Source organism: Protopterus annectens, chromosome 6.part0 (genome assembly GCF_019279795.1).
Source record: "Protopterus annectens isolate FY-2018-M chromosome 6.part0, PAN1.0, whole genome shotgun sequence".
NCBI lineage: Eukaryota > Metazoa > Chordata > Ceratodontiformes > Protopteridae > Protopterus > Protopterus annectens.
Genome location: NC_056737.1, coordinates 98925984 through 98943515, shown reverse-complemented (window position 1 = coordinate 98943515; position 17532 = coordinate 98925984).

Sequence of the window (17532 nt, the reverse complement as noted above, 5' to 3'; positions counted from 1 at the left end):
CATGCTGCACCTCAGAAAATCCAAATCCCATTGAGCTACACGCTCAAGAGGCTTGAACCTCAGCACCAAAATAAATAGGACATGCTGGAGGGACAGATTCATAACCCAGAGGCTCCCTTCACTCTGGAATAAAATCCCAGTCCAGGTTAGGCAGAGTCCCTCATTGACTCTCTTGAGGAGGAATCTTGATGAGTGGATGGGAGATCGTAGGTTTACCCCGGGTATCACTTCTGTGTCACTGTTAGACAGAGGCACAGTATACTAACCTCAAAAAAGGGTATAGCAAAATTAATTTAAAATGGGTAGCGAAAGCCAAACACATTCTGGCTAGGCTTATAAATGCCCTAGGACAGATAGCCTAGTATGAACCTATGAACCTATGAACACCCCCCGCACACCCTCCATTCCTCTCCTCTGATCCCCCTCCCCCCTTTGGGGCTTCCTATACCATGCACATTACTTTTTTCTTCATTTTCTTACATTTTGCCTTACTCCCAGCTTTTTCAAGAAGCCATAACTTTCTCTTGCTCTGAAGGGCATTTTTAAGTTGTTTTTTTCTTTTTACACAAAGTTTTCATTCAGTAATGGCTTGAACACAAATTATTATTAAGGAAAGAAATTCACTGTTGCTGTTCAGCTTTAGTTTTCTTTGCATCCTTTCAGTACACCTTTCCTGACCAAGACAGCACAGTAATAACCATTAAGGAAATAACTCAATTAAGCTGGTGCCCCCATAGCCATAGGGGTTATATATGTACCCTGGGATGCATTTTAGAGGATTTTTTTAGTATTTTACTCCAACGGTGGCCTAAACAAAAATCATGAAAAAAAAAAAACTTTCAGTCTTATTTTTTTCTTTCAAGGAATACACAAGTTGTGCCCAAGGCTTAATGTTCAAAGCTGACAGAATATTAACTCACAATAAATTAACAAGCCAGTTGTGGGAATACATAGGTCTTATCTGGGAATACTGCCTCCTTCCCTAACCCCCCACAAAAGACAGTCACTGCCTATATATCCCTCTGGTGTTAGACTAGGATGAAAGTAGAGGTTTAAATTGCCATAGTCGTATATTTCAAGTGACTGCTGATATATGTATATATAGCATGCTTCCTCAATACTAACCCTCAAAGTCAGCCCCATGTATATGTGCCTGATGTTTAATTGTGAGAATGATTTATGTAATATATTCTAATTTGTTGATCTTAGACAGTACACCACCCCTACACAAGCTATAGTAACCTTCTTTTTACACTTCTGAGGTCTGTGAGAAAAGTAAATAAACAATGACCACACTGTCCTCCACTCAAACACTAGCTATAATGACTTCATGTGCACACCTGTGATGAAAATTAAAGTTGTAATAACCACACAATCCCCAGACCCCCAGCAGCTTTCTGTACACACACATTTGATTGAGCAGGGCTGGTTTTAGAATGGGTGTGGCTGAAACCAAAGGCTATTATCAGCTTTATCCTAAAAGGGTCATATCTCAGCATTGTTGGGTAAGTCACTTATTTCCCTCATTGAGGAGTAATGTATACCTGTCACTGTCCCTGATTTCACAGACCTTACCTAATTTTGTTCATACTTCTGCTTTCTTCTTCGCAAAAGGTTTGATTTGCTGGTAAATCATTCAGGATTACAAACAGTCAATAAATCCAGACATCTGAGTTTTATACTTATTGTCCAAAAATACGTGTTGATGCAAAAGGTGTTATTATACTAACTTTTTAAGTGCATTAGAGTGATAGTTAAAATGTAGTCCTGATTTTGAGCTTTTATTCTATTATTTTTAGGATTCACTTCATTCTTAAGCAAATAAATTGAGAGTTATACTATCTGGTGTTCTGGTATTATTTATAAAATTCCCTGAAAGAGGAAACCATCCCTGGTGATCAGAAGCATCAGCTCTTCTTAAAATCCAAATTTTGCACTGAGATCAGTCACTCTGGGCTGCTGATCTCTCTAGTGCTTACCTTGGTCACTCTGGGCTACTAATCTCTCTTGTGCTTATCTTGGTCACTCTGGGCTGCTGATCTCTCTAGTGCTTACCTTGGTCATGTTCCTTATCAGCTTCATCCTAACAGGGTCATATCACAGCCCTGTTCAGGTTAAAGAGCATAATTAGTAAATTAATACATTTTTTCTTCCTTATTTTTCCCCAACCAGCAGCAGCTTTTGTGCCCCCCCCCCACGCAGTCAAGAATGATTAAGGGGGGGCCTCTGCAGCCACAGGTATAGCAGGGACCTAAAGCTGGCTATGGAGTTAGTTTTAGTGGAGAAAATGCCCAGCAGCAGGATTTAACTAAACTAGGGGCACTATGTCTGTGATAAAATATTTAATGAATTCTGATGCCTGTTAGTGGACAAAACACTGTTAATACAACCAGAAATAGCTTTGAATTTTAAAGGAGGTATAAATAAGAGTTATTATCAATGTGGTTTATTAAGTATACAAGAATGCCGTACTAGCTTTTGTTGGTTTGACAGGCATGTAACAAAATATCAGGGTAAGAACTTGCTGTGGTTGGGGGCCCCCAGCGACCACAGGGTTTGCTGGTGCCTAAAGCTGGCTATGCTCCCACCAGCAGAGGACTAAATAATCAAAAGCAGAGGCTACTTGAGCCCACATTGCTACACCACTTTTCTGTTGGAAGATATTATCGTTGAACATAAAAAAAAAAATGTTCTTAAACACTAATTCAATCAGTTGACAAATAATGCTTGTATCCATTCCATGGCCTTGACAATATGTACTAAGGTATAGTCTAACAAAATCCGCATCTTCCTCTTGATCTATAGAGGCATAAAAAGAGGTAATGTCCATAGTACACATAAGGCTCTCTTCCCCTGTAAAATTGAAATGTTTTAATGTGTCTAAGAAAATCCAAGAATCTTTCCGATAGTGTTTGCTCTTCTGAACTATGGGGTTTAATAATTTATCTAAATTTGTAGAGATCTTATAAGTTTTATTGTAGGGTGGTGTTTGTAGTGTGTTATGTTTGGTGTTTGGTGCATTGGCGAAGTGTGATTCACGAAAGTGCATTCACAGAATTGGGTTCATACTTCTGTTCTTTGATAAACTGTAATTTCGATGAACAGAAGTAGAACCACATATACACATACAGTGTATGTGTGTGTGTGTGTGTGTGTGTGTGTGTGTGTGTGTGTGTGTGTAATATATATGGGTCTACTTTTTTTGTTCGAAATTACATTATTTCAAACAAGAAAAGTACGGACCCAGATTCATTGAAGCACAATACAGTGGGGATAAAGAAATATATCCTTTACCCCACTGCAGTGCAATCTTGGAGTTGGTATAGTTACGTAGCGAGGGTGTGAGGGGCACGGGGGGGCTTGCCCCCCTACAAAACAATGTTTTTTTGTTTATTTTGTATAAACAAAGAACATTGTTTTGCAGGGGGGCAAGCCTCCTTGCACCTCCATGTGAGGGGCTGTGCCCCCACACCCCCGCTACTTAAATATATCAACCCAAAGATCACACTACAGTGGGGAAAAGGATATATTTCATTATCCCCACTGTATCGTGCTTTGGTGAATTGGCTTTTGTGAAAGAGCACTTTCGCTGAAGTGCACTTTCATGGAAGTCGGGTTGTACTTTTGTTAGTTGAAGTAATGTAACTTTGGCTAAAAAAGCAGACCTACACACACACACACACACACACACACACACACACACACATATATATATATATATATATATATATATATATATATATATGGTCCTACCTTAGATAAACGAAATACCACATAACCGACAAGCAGTTAACCGACACGACAACACCAAAAACTTATATCACCGACAACGTAAATAACTGACTTTGAAAACGCCGACATTGGTATGCTAATAGCGCCTCTCGCTCCTACCACGTTCCAGGTAATGTAAATAGTTCACTGTCACTATCAGACGTTACAGTTGCTATCAAGTATGTTTGTTCTGTGTAAGTTTTTACGCTATGCTGATTACAGACAACTATTTACATTACCTGGAACGTGGTAGGAGCGAGAGGCGCTATTAGCATACCAATGTCGGCGTTTTCAGAGTCGGTTATTTACGTTGTCGGTGATATCAGTTTTCGGTGTTGTCGTGTCGGTTAACTGCTTGTCGGTTATGTGGTATTTCGTTTATCTAAGGTAGAACCATATATATATATATATATATATATATATATATATATATATATATATATATAGTGTGTGTGTGTGTGTGTGTGTGTGTGTGTGTGTGTGTTCGCGTATATATATATATATATATATATATATATATATATATATATATATATATATATATATTCAGCTTGTGACTGCCATGTGAACAGCTCCTATTCTGAGATATGCAGTCGTGAAACAGGAGAGTGCCATTGCAAACCAAACATGACTGGACAGCGATGTGATCAGTGCCTGCACGGACATTATAGACTGAACACTGGATTTGGCTGCATTCCCTGTAACTGTAACAAGGTGGGCTCTGTCTCAGTAGAATGTACAGAAGAGGGCTATTGTCACTGTGTGCCAGGGGTCACTGGAAAATAATGTAGTCACTGTGCCCATGGTTACTATGGCTTTGGGGAAACTTGCTGCACACGTAAGCCTGATGCCATTTACTGTTTTAAGTGCACTGTTGGAATCTAATTGTTAACTGTTGATTTTTCTTTCTTTGTTTTGTTTTTTCAGAAAGACTGCAAGGCTGAACAGTTCTGCTTGTGAAGCAATTTTACTTTGTCAGATTTGTCTGTAGCAATAAACTTATCTGGCACAACACATGTATGTAGACCACAGTAAAATATTTTATTGGGTTATATATTCAGCACTTGTTGAAAGGGAGTGAAACCACTGTATGCTCTTTAATCACAAACATTTTATAAACAGACTGCAACAGTTAAGTTACTGATGTTTCTTGTAGTAACATGGTAAGTTGGAGTTTTGGAATTAAAAATCATCTTTATAAATTATAAATCCAAACAGCAAAATGATGTAGGGGAAAAGATCAACTGGTATGTAAAACACAGCAACGTAGAAAAGTCAAAAACACACCAGTTGTTCACAGTAGAGGTGGTTTCCAAACTTTAATAAAATAGTAAAAAATAAAGAAAAGGTAAGCATTTTTGCATGTAGCTTCTTCAGACCTATTATCAAAGTAAAAACTCTAACCAGCTTTTAAACACCTTGTAACAGTTTCATCCAATCAACTGAAAAAGCATTAAATGTAGCTAAGCAACATGATTACATTGAAAATGCCAATTAAATAAACCAATTAAGTCTGCATTCATATTTCTAAAAACAACTAAATCTAAGTTTGCATCCAGAGGCTAGTAACAGGTTTTTTTGTACCTATTATTTTCCTAGCATACTCTCTACTGAGAGTTTGTATTCTAGGCACTGTGTGCTAGACACTTTGCATTGTTAGGCACAGTAATTGAATTACTTCCCAAGGCTTTTTAATACTTATATTTGTAGTAATTAGAGTAGCTGGATCTTTATAACTTTAGCTGCTCCTACTTCCACTATAACTCTTTATAGGTATATAACTTTTGTAAGGGATTTCCTACTAACAATAGGGAAAAGAACCAGCTAGGAGTGTAAATATGGCATTGTGACCTACTTTATTCCTAACTATACAGGCTGTGTGGCACTCCTCTGTAATTAACTACAATTGAAGGCCCATACCTTAGTGTGCAGTATTCTAGTCTTGTAGGGGTTTATATGCACATGCATATTAGTGACTTTGCTGTACATCCTGCCTACATCTAGCATTTGTATAATGTGCACTATACCTCTCCCTTACTTACGTATTTTTAGTTAACTGTAAATAAGGTCATATCTGTCTTGTTTTCCTTAGACGTTGCTTGGATGGTATAAACTACTGGCCTATAGGTTTTGTCTTCAAATCATTTCATACTGTGACTTTTGTTATTGTTTGTTGCATTTTATGTTCGATACGTGTAAACTATCACTATTTGAGTTAACATGTTTTTATATCACTAATCTACAATTCCTCTCTCAACTTTTTCTCCTGTTCTTCAGCTGTCCCATCCTACCCTGAACTACCCACTTTGAATACGCCTGGGTGGACACTTGGCCCAAACCATTTTTACCAGCAGTTCAACCTGCCACTCGGCCAAGTAAATCAAACTGTACTGAACCAGCTTATCCCAGAAGGACTTAAGGAAGTATGTACATCTGCTGCTAAATCGTGAATTTTATTGCTTTTAGGCCCTACTAGGTGTTCAGTGCACTCCCCTGCCTGAATAGCCAGCAGCCCAACTCTTATTCTATTGTATCTCTGCACTCCCTCCACATCCAGTTCCCTGATTTATATTAGCTCCTATCTCCCCTCAGCCCTATCTAGTCCAGGGACTGCCCAGGTGGGTTACAAGCTGCATTTCTGCATTTGTCCACTAGATGGTACTCTCTTACCACTAATCCTGACTCTAATTCTTTCACTACTGGTTCTCTCTTTAAGCTATAACTTTTCCTGTTTTATTCTGTCTCACATATTTTTACCACCTCTATCCTTCTGACTATATGTTCCCCTACTCACCTTTCAGCAACTACACACTCTGCTGATTGTTCTTGCTCTTCTCCTGCTCTCCTTGTTTCTACCTTCTCCATTCGCTCTGCAGGCTCACTCCACTCCTCTACCCTGCCCCCAAATTCCACCCGCCCCCAGCACCTCTACCTTTATTCTACCATAACCACACCCACTGTCTTCCCAAACCAATTAGCCTCTTCCTCACTAGTAACACCCACTCCCTTTTTCCCGCTCAAATTTTCCAACCCTCCTCATCTATCTGATCCCACCTATCCAATTAGGCCTTATCATCCTCTCCACAATCACTCCCCAGCATACCCACACTAATCCCTCACTTATTGTTCACCCCTCCCCCTCCTTTATGAACTTACTAGCTACTCTATATATATCCCTCTCTTGTAACTACCAACACTACACAAAAATAGTACCTCTAAATAGCCTATTCCACCATGTTATCTAAACACTCACAAATTTCCTATCTACTACTTTTACTTCTCAACCTATCCTACCTTCACTACCTCACCCAGCCCCACACTCCATACCATCAACATTCCTTCCATGTAACTAACCATCTTTCCTTCTCTACCCCACATTCTTGGACCCCAATCTCCCCCCACCTTTATCCTATAACAAACATCCTACTTTTTCCCTACAAACTTATTACCTCATATAAAATCCTACCCCACTAATAACTAACAAACCCTTAATAATTTTACCTGAATCCAACCTACACTCCAAACTGTGCTATTACCTCTCTAACTCAATATCATATCTGATCTGCAGTCTACTATCAGGTAACATCCATCCCAACCCTGGCCCATCCAACTCATCCACCAAAGACAAGTCCATATTCCTTACTTCTTTAAATTCTCAGAGTATAGTTAATAAAATCCCAAACCTCCATGCCTGGATAAATCATAATAAACCTGACATCCTATCCATCTCAGAAACTTGGCTAAAACCCCACATAAAAGACTCTGAAATTATATCACCAAATTACTCTGGCATTAGAAAAGATAGATCCCACAAAAAAAGGGGGAGGAGTAGCACTCATATACTCATCCTCATTATCAGTCACTCCCTATAATAAGCCTACCCCACCCTTTAATAATGCCGACCTACTCCTTGCAATACTTCAAATTAACAAACATAAGCACATATGTATAGCTTCCCTCTACATCCCCCCAGGGGATAATATTTCTACTCTTGAACACATCCTCTCCTGGCTCTCCACCAACATCAGTAATGAAACAATAATCCTAGGAGATGTGAATATTAACTGGGCTTCCATTCAATCTCCTACAAACCCACTTAACATCAACCTCTACAACTTTTCACAACTAATTAACTCTATAACACATCCCTCAAAAAACCTCTCCAGTGGCAGTATTTTGGACTGGATTCTAGTCTCACATCCTCAATACTTCTCTGACAGGGGTATTCTTCTTCCTGATCCTCTTAGTGGCCATCTTCCCATCTTTACATACCGACTCCATTTATCCTTACATCATTCCCACAACTATATTACCATACGTAACCAAAAAAAACTTTAACACAACATCCTTCACTAACTCCCTAAAAGCTACAAACTGGAACTGTCTAAAAACATTACCTCTCGACAACGCAGTTACTCACTTTAACCCCTCATTCCTAAAAATTCTAGACTACTATGCTCCCATAAGGACAAAGAGAATAAAAACTAAAACAGCCGCTTGGCTTACTAAAAACACACTAACTATTATGAGGCAAAGAGATAAAGCATGGGCTCATTACCTAAAAAATAGGTCCCCCCTCACCCTTCTTGAAAACAAAACACTTCGAAATAAAGTAAAAAAAACTCATCATTTCTGACCGACAAAACTTTTTCTCCACACTACAAAACAACAACAAAACTAACCCTCAGAAATTCTGGAAAGGTATCTCCACTCTCCTTAACCCCGGCAAACTTGACACCCCCTCCCCTCACCCTAATGCTACTGACACTGACTTAGCAACCCAATTTAACGCTTTTTTCATTGACTCTATTTCTAAACTTACTTCATCTTTCTCTAATACCACCACAATCTCCACATCACCTCCTCCCTCCTCTACCATTACTCTTCCCTGTTCTTCCACCACTCCTTCACTCTCCCCCACTAACTCACAATCCTTCACCCCTTCTTCTACTATCACTCACCCCTCTCCATCTCCTTCCCCTACTTCCCACACTTCCCAGTGTCCTCCCTTCTCACTAAAACCAATTCCCACTTTTACTATAAAAAAACTCCTCCAGAAATTGAAGCCATGCTCCAATGCTTCAGATAATATCCCTGCTTATTTTCTCAGTCTAGCCGCTGAAGCAGTTGCCTACCCCATTAGCATTCTAATTAACCGTTCAATCCAGGAATGCATAGTACCCAAAATTTGGAAAAAGGCCTTCATTATACCATTACATAAAGGAGGCAACAATAATAATGTTACCAACTTCCGTCCCATTGCTATCCTGTCTTCCATCTCTAAACTCTTAGAAAAATGCATACAACAACAACTTCTTCCACACCTCTTAGACAATCAGCTTCTAACACCCACACAACATGGATTCAGGCCAAATCACAGTACTATGACTGCCCTTCTCTCCTTCCTTGATTAATAAAGCCCGGGATTCTGGCCTTATTGTTTCCACCCTACTACTTGACCTTTCTAAAGCCTTCGATACTATCTCTCATAGCCTGCTTTTAACTAAACTTTCTAAACTTAACCTATCCCCTTCTTCCTTGAATTGGTTCTCCAGCTACTTATCTAACCGATATCAAGCAGTAAAATGGAAAAAGGCCACCTCCTCATTTCTTAATACCCCAACCAGAGTTCCCCAAGGATCCATATTAGGTCCTCTTCTTTTTAATATATTTATAAATGATTTCCAGAACTCTATTTCTTTCTCAAATATCATCCAATATGCAAGATGATTCAACTATCATCTGCTCTGCCACATCTACCCCTGTATTCCTAAAACTTACTCAAGAAGCTTTTTCAACCACTGAGCAATGGATGAAAAGGAACCACCTTGTATTAAATGCCTCTAAAACCAAACTAATGGTATTTACTCCCTCTAAAACTACCTCATTCAACTTTAACTCTTTCACTATCACTAGCCAAAACAATATACCTCTGGAACTGATTTCAGAGACCAAATTACTTGGGGTCCAAATTGACAACTGGATTAAATTCCATTCCCACTTACAACTAAACATCAAAAAGACCTATCAAAAACTAGGCATGCTCTACCGACAAAATCATTACCTTACCCCTGCCACTAAAGTAACTCTCTCTACTTCCTTTCTTATCCCCTCCCTTCTCTATGGAACTCCTCCTCTCACTAACCTACAATCCTCTCTTAAATCTCAACTTTCCTCCTGCTACAACAAAATTGCCAAATTTGCTACCAGCCATAAGTCGTCCTCCCATCACTGCTCTTCTCTCCAAAAACTAAAATGGCTAGAACTACCAAATCAACTCATCTATACACAACTAACTCTTGCACATAAGCTCATTTTTAGCCCCACCCTCTGTCCTTCCCTCTCTTCTACCTTTAAGATGTACCTTCCTGATCGAGTACTAAGGTCCAATAATCAAAATCTAATAGAAATGTAAAAAACATCCGTCCACCAGGCAAAAATCTTCTATCTTATGGTTTAGCACGTCTCTGGAACTCCCTACCACCTTCCATTCGTACCACTTCTAACCATTATGACAATAATGTTGAAATAATTATTTCCAAACTTCAGCTCAACCCTCACAAAACAGTTAACATTATCTGCACCTATCTTCCTCCTGGAAAAAAACCCACTATTTTAGAAGACCTTTTAAATTGGCTTTCACTAAATCTTCCTCAAGAAACAATACTTTTAGGAGACTTTAATATTGACTGGAATTTATGTCAGCACATCTATCCACCCACCCTTATTAACCTGCATGGCTTCTCTCAAACCATTAACTCCCCAACAAGAACAAACAAAATAACAAAGAAAGTATACTTGACTGGATACTTATAAACAGTCCTCAGCAAAAGTATACAACAGGAACCCTCCCAGATGACCTCAGCGACCACTCGCTAACATATATCATTAGGCATAAAACAAGTTTAACTATCCCTACCCAAGTCATAACATCCTGTAGCAAAAAATTCTTTGATCCCACTCTGTTTCAAAATGAACTTATGCAAGTCAATTGGTCATCTCTTAAATCTCTCCCTATAGACGAAGCTGTTAACTACTTCAATCATACTTTTCCGGCAATCCTAGAACAGCATGCTCCGATGCGTTCTATAAGAATTAAGTCTAAAACAGCCCAATGGCTTTCAAATACTACTAGGAATCTTATCCTTAGTAGGAACAAAGCCTGGACTAAATGGCGTACCTCAAAAAACACAACTGATCGCCTTATTTTCAGAGAACAAAGAAATTTAACAAAGAAAGCCATCCTACAAGATAAAAAGAACTGTTATACTCAGCTACAACAATCATCCCTACACCAACCACATAAATTCTGGACCGCCATTAATACACTGTTATCACCTGGGAAAGTTGTCACACCAAATCCTATTGATTCAAACCCCGACTGCCCATTAAAAACAGCAAATGCCTTTAATACTTTCTTTACCTCTGCCATTCTAAAGCTAGCTAACCAACAAAGCCCTGATACCTCCAAACTACTAACCCAAGGCCCCACTCCCCCCCATTCCACCTCAAACCCATACCCACCACATATATATTATCCTTACTTCAAAAACTAAAACCTACAACCCCCGCGGCTGACAAATTGCCAGCAGAATTCCTCAAAATTGGTGCTAAAGCCATAGCTTACCCAATCTCCATACTGATTAACAGGACCTTAAAAGAAAGCACAATTCCATCATTATGGAAAATCTCATATATCATCCCACTGTTCAAAGGTGGTGACTACTGAGTACTCCAACTTTCGTCCCATAGCAATATTATCACCACTTGCAAAAATAATGGAGAAATGCATCCACAAACAGTTATTAAATCACCTACTAAATAATAACCTACTAGCTAAGTGCCAACATGGTTTTCGCCCTTTCCATAGTACTACTACAGCCTTACTTTCCTTTATCGACTCAATTAACAAAAAACGCAACAATAACATACCTTCTTCAGCCTTCTTCGTTGACCTATCTAAAGCCTTTGATATGGTCAACCACAAACTTCTCCTCCATCATCTGAAGTCCCTCTCTTTTGACAATACAGCCTTAAATTGGTTCACATCCTATCTGGATAACCGAAAACAGGCTGTACTCTGGCATAACCATCTCTCTGATCTCCTTCCCACCTCTATAGGAGTCCCTCAGGGCTCTATCTTAGGTCCTCTACTATTTTCTATCTTTATAAATGACCTACACCTAGCCACTCCCCTATCAACTTGCATTCAATATGCAGATGATACAACCATCATTTGCTCAGCCCCAACACAGTCTGAACTTTATTCTCTCACACAAAATACCTTCACTACCATAGAGCAATAGTTCTCTAACCATTGTCTCCTCCTTATCCCAAAGAAAACCAAACTCCTGATTTTTACACCCACTCTCTTGTCTCCCTCCATTAATTTCTCACTCACAGCCAACAATGGCATCCTTATCTCCCCAGACAATAACACCAAACTTCTAGGCATTACAATTGACAACCAACTCAAATTTGACACGCACATTGGCTCTACAATAAAATCAACAAACAGAAAACTAGGCTCTCTTTACAGAATTAAATCTTTCCTTACTCCAGAAGCCAGAACTACAGTAGCTAGAACCCACTTAATCTCTTCCCTTTTATATGCCTCCCCAATCTATACAAATCTTTCTAAATATAATCTTAACAAACTAACTACATCATATAACAATATTGCCAGATTTGCTACAGCCTCTCCATACAGGACTCATCATTGTTCTAATCTTAAAAAACTAGGGTGGCTAGAACTACCTAACCTAATACATTTTAACCAACTTACAATTGCCCATAAAGCCCTCTACTACCCTGACAATACTCCAATGCTCTCCACCCTCATACAACCCTATAACAATCTGAAGAACCTGCGCTCCTCTAACAAAATACTGATTCATACTTCTCTATCTAAGAACTCAGCAGGTGACTCCACATTTTCAAACTCAGTTGGGAAAATATGGAATCAACTACCTCAAGACCTCACTACTCAAACCTCAATCCCACTATTTAAAACTAAACTGAAACTCTTCTTTTCCAACCATTGGCTTTGCTCTTGCAATAACCCAGACTAACCTTTTGTACCTCCTGCTATGGGACTCTTTCCACCCTCTCTTTTTCTTATATCTAACTCTCTTTATTACTCTCTACAAAACTGTTTCTATTACGTCATTTCTAATAAAGGCACAAAATCTCTTCTTTTCAACTTCTTATAAAGATGTAATACAGTAACTAGATACTTTAATTGGATTTTTATACTGTACACGTTCCTATGTAATAGTGAAACTAGGTACTTTACCTCATATTGTACTCAAATGTTTTTAATTCTATCAGAAGGTTTAAAGTACATGTTTTTGATTTTTGATTTTATTGGTATATGCTGATATATTATGATAAATTTTTGTTTAGTCTTACTATAGTAGTATTGTAGAGGAGCTTTTCTCCCTGGGCCTCCACTGAAAAGGGACATGTATCCAGTTGGACTAGCCCGGTAAACAAATGTAAAATAAATAATAAATAAATAAAATTATTCTTTCAAAAAATCTCTTCACTCACACCTAATATCCCAATGGGAATGCTCCTGCTCTCTCCCTACATAACAAATGATATCAAACTCCTGTTCCCTTCATTCTGTGGAAAACAAACTCCTTTTTCCCTTCATTCCATGCCTTAGATTCCTTCTCTCTCTCTTTCTCTCTTCTCTTTCGGTCTCATTCTCATCAAGAACTTTCTCCTTCTATCATCTCTCCATATACTTATATTCCAGTACTTATATGTTAGTTGTAAATAATATGCGATTCATAAACAATGAATCAGACTGTAACTATGAACTGTATGTTCCTAAGAAGAAATGCCTCTCAGCTGTACAATGCAATGTTCCATTGCCAGTCAGTTTTAACTCCAACCTCATCACTAGTGTGTATTATTTGCAATGTTTGCTGTATTAATTGTAAATGTCTTGCTCAAAACTACAACCCTTGTATAAATATAATCTTTAAACTATTGTAACCTAGATTGCTATTGGAGCTTTTCTCCCCAGGACTCCATTGAAAACTGGTTCAAATGGCCCAGTGGACTATCCTGGTAAACCAACTGCAAATAAATAAAATAAAATAAATATTCACTATATATATATATATATATATATATATATATATATATATATATAAATATATTCAATTGTTTCTCTATTTCTTCAGTTATTATTGGGCATATTCATTTTTCTACAAGTGTGGGGGGTGCAGGTACAGGATATCTACTTCTAAAAAACTCCCTAATGTCTATTCTTGGCTCTACTCCCCTGGTTCGTCATCATAGAATTTAGCATAAAATTGAGCAAACAGCAGCAATTTATCTGGGTGAGAAATTTAGTACCTCTATTTCTGGATCTCTATTCTCATATATCTCTCTCTCTGCATTTTTGCTTACCTCAGTGTAATGACTTAACTCCTCTGTGATCCTGGTGATTTGCCCAGAAAGTTTATCTGCACCACATTTAACTTTCATTGCCTTTCCCTTTCAAGCACTAATTGTATTTCCTGCTGTTCTATTTTTATATCCTGTTCTACATTTTCTCTATCCCTAGTTTGTATTTTCTAGTAGTACTTTCAACCATTCTTGCCACTCTTTTGGTATCCTTCTTTCAGTCACTCATTGCCTTAAGTCTTGTTGCCACCTCAATGTCTTCTATTCCCATTTTATTACATCTGTTTCATTAACCTTTCCCCTAATCATTCTTCCCCTTTCATTTTCTCTTTCCACCATTGTTGAGCGTTTGTGGCTTTACTGTAGTGCACTGGAATTCTCCAACAATAACTTAATTATCAGTGGTGCTTGGTATGTACGCTTCTTCACCTGTGATGTGCAGTCCATCTAATCTAGAATACCTTCCCACCACTTTTGATTAGGATGCAAAAGATGTTGCTCTTGTATCTTCCTTTACATAAATGTCACTCATTCCTGTCATGTTCATGAACAATGCAAAATATTAACCAAGTCTAGGCATTCTATAACTTATCCATCACCCTCTACTTCTCTGCTGTGTTATTAAATTAAATTCCCACTACATAGCAATATTTCTTCCTGAAAACTTATTAAATCCCTGCACGTTTTTTTAAGTTCATCTACTCTGGCAGTTTGTACATACTTAGTAATGTGTAAGCAATGCATTCTCTTCAAATCTTTGCCACTACAAATCTCCCTTGTCTTTCCATGTGTTGATTCACCAACTTACATCTAAGCTTAATACTAATTTGCTGTAACTAACACATTTCCAGATTTTACCAGATTATTATATTCCTTCTCATTCAAATGGGTTTCTTGTAATAATTCTGTTAGGCATTCTTTTCTTATATCTCTCATGACTTCACTTTATTTAACTGGGTTACCCAATCCATTCACGTTCCAAGACAGGAATTTCATTATTTCCTGAAATGTTATATTCAGTAGTTTGTTTTAGACTCCAATCCCTACCCTATGTAGTGTTTTTAATTCCATTCTTCATCTATTCATATCCACAATATTATCCATAAATTATGAAACTAAAATTGCGTCCCTAGCCAAGAATAATCATAAGACATTTTTTAACTACATCCGAAATCTAAAAGAAAATGCCCAGCTATGTGCTGAACTGGTTGTAAATGGGAACATTCATACTACACAGGAAGATATCACCAACCCGCTATCTGACAGATTTAGTGCAAACTTCACCCCCACATCCCCACCTACCATATCCCAAAGCATACCTGGCACCAGTCCTCTGCCTAGTATATCTACAGAACAGGTCATCTCTATACTCGCCAAAGCCAAAAACATGGCCTCAGTGGGAGTAGATAATATCTCAAGTTGTTTACTAAGCAATCTAAAACAAGAACTAGTTGATCCACTTGATGTTCTATTTAATCATAGCTTGAGAACTGGCTATGTGCCTTCAGAATGGAGAACAACAACAGTAATCCCCCTAACCAGGCTCATCTGCAAGGCCATGGAAAGAATTATCATGGACTTTATCAATAAGGACATAGGTGACCTCCAAATGTTGGAACAACCCAGTATGGTTTCATTAAGAGCAGATCATGCTTATTACACCTGGTAGATTTCTTTGAGAGTGTCACCAAAGCCATGGACAAAGTTTAGATAGTGCACACAGTCTATCTCAACCTTACCAAGGCTTTTGACACAATTCCCCACTCTGGCATTATTACATTACTACATGGGTAGCCAACTGGCTCACTGACAGAAAGCACACTGTCAAAACTGGGGACTCCACCAGTATACCCGTCATCAGTGAAGTACCCCAGGAGTCTGTACTGGGCCTCTTACTGTTTGTCATCTATTTCTCAGAAGTCCAGAACAAAGTAGATGGCCTTTGTGTCACCAAGTTCATTGATGATTGCAAACTGGAAGTAATCACTGAGTACCCCAGTTACAAGAATTACAAGAAGGGCTAAAACAAACAAATAATTGGTGCCAAAGCCATAGTCTAAAACTAAATGCAAAAAAAATTAATTATTATTCCATTTGGCAAAATGGAATTTCATACAAATTACAATATTGACAATATCCCCCTGAGTTCCAACCCAATAGTGTGAGACTTGGGAACACAGGTCGATAACAATCTGCACCTTGGTCACCAAGTTTCCATAGTGGTAAGGAAAGCCTTCTATGTAGTGCACCTCATAAGCAAGGGCATAGCATCCAGGTCAAGGGATGTTATAACTCCACTGTACTCATCTTTCATCAGACCGCTAACAGAATATAATGCACCCTTTTGCATGTATCTCACCAGACACCTGCAGCAGCTGGAGAGACTTCAGAGGTTTCTTACTAAGAAAAACACAGGGACTCCAAACAATGACCAATGTGGACAGGCTGAAAGCCCTTTCACTTTACTCTGTATCTTATAGGCTGCTGAGAAGTGACTTGTGCCTGGCCTATAGGGCAATCTTCAACCCTGCTCTAATGGAAATACTGCACATCCACAAGTTAAATGGCTCAAGAGTCACTTGCTCTAGAGATCTCAACCTAGTTTGTGACATTAACAGATCATGCTGGACAGACAGATATGTCTCCCAAAGACTGCCGCTTCTCTGCAATAGACTATGCATTCATGTACAACAGATCTCATCACAGATCCTTTTCAAATGCAACCTATATAATTGGAGGGGAGACCGCAAATTCACCCCTGTGATGGCACACTTGTTCCTCATGGACAAAGGTAGCCAGTGTTAATCACAGATCCACTCTGTTCATAAATTCATTCTTAACTACCCAAAAAAGAACAAATGGGGATACTTGGGATTAATATTGCAAGGCATGTAAAGGCTCTAGGGCCACTAGTCTAGTAACCTCCTTTGAAACTATAAACCTATTAACCTATATATTAGCCTATACTGAAAATCAGTAAACTGCAGTTCCCTGTTGCTGATCTAACTATGTGTCTAATAATAATAAATAAAAGAATAAATAAACTAATAATATTGCATACAGTTAGACTGACAATGGGAAACTGCAGTTTAGTTTAAAAGTTAGTGAAGCTGACAACAGCATTTGCTGAACACCTGATGCTAGAAACAGTGATGGTGCTGTAAATGAACATTCTCTTGCAATGATCTCTTCCTGTAGCATCATGTGTTAACTGTGTGCAGTACAGAAGGGTGTAGCCAGGAATTTTAAAGTTGTACTCACTGGAGTCAGTTTCATAAATTACACTTTTCCTTCTATTATAAATGTTGCTGCAGGGCTTCATTAGAAAAGAGTGTCTGA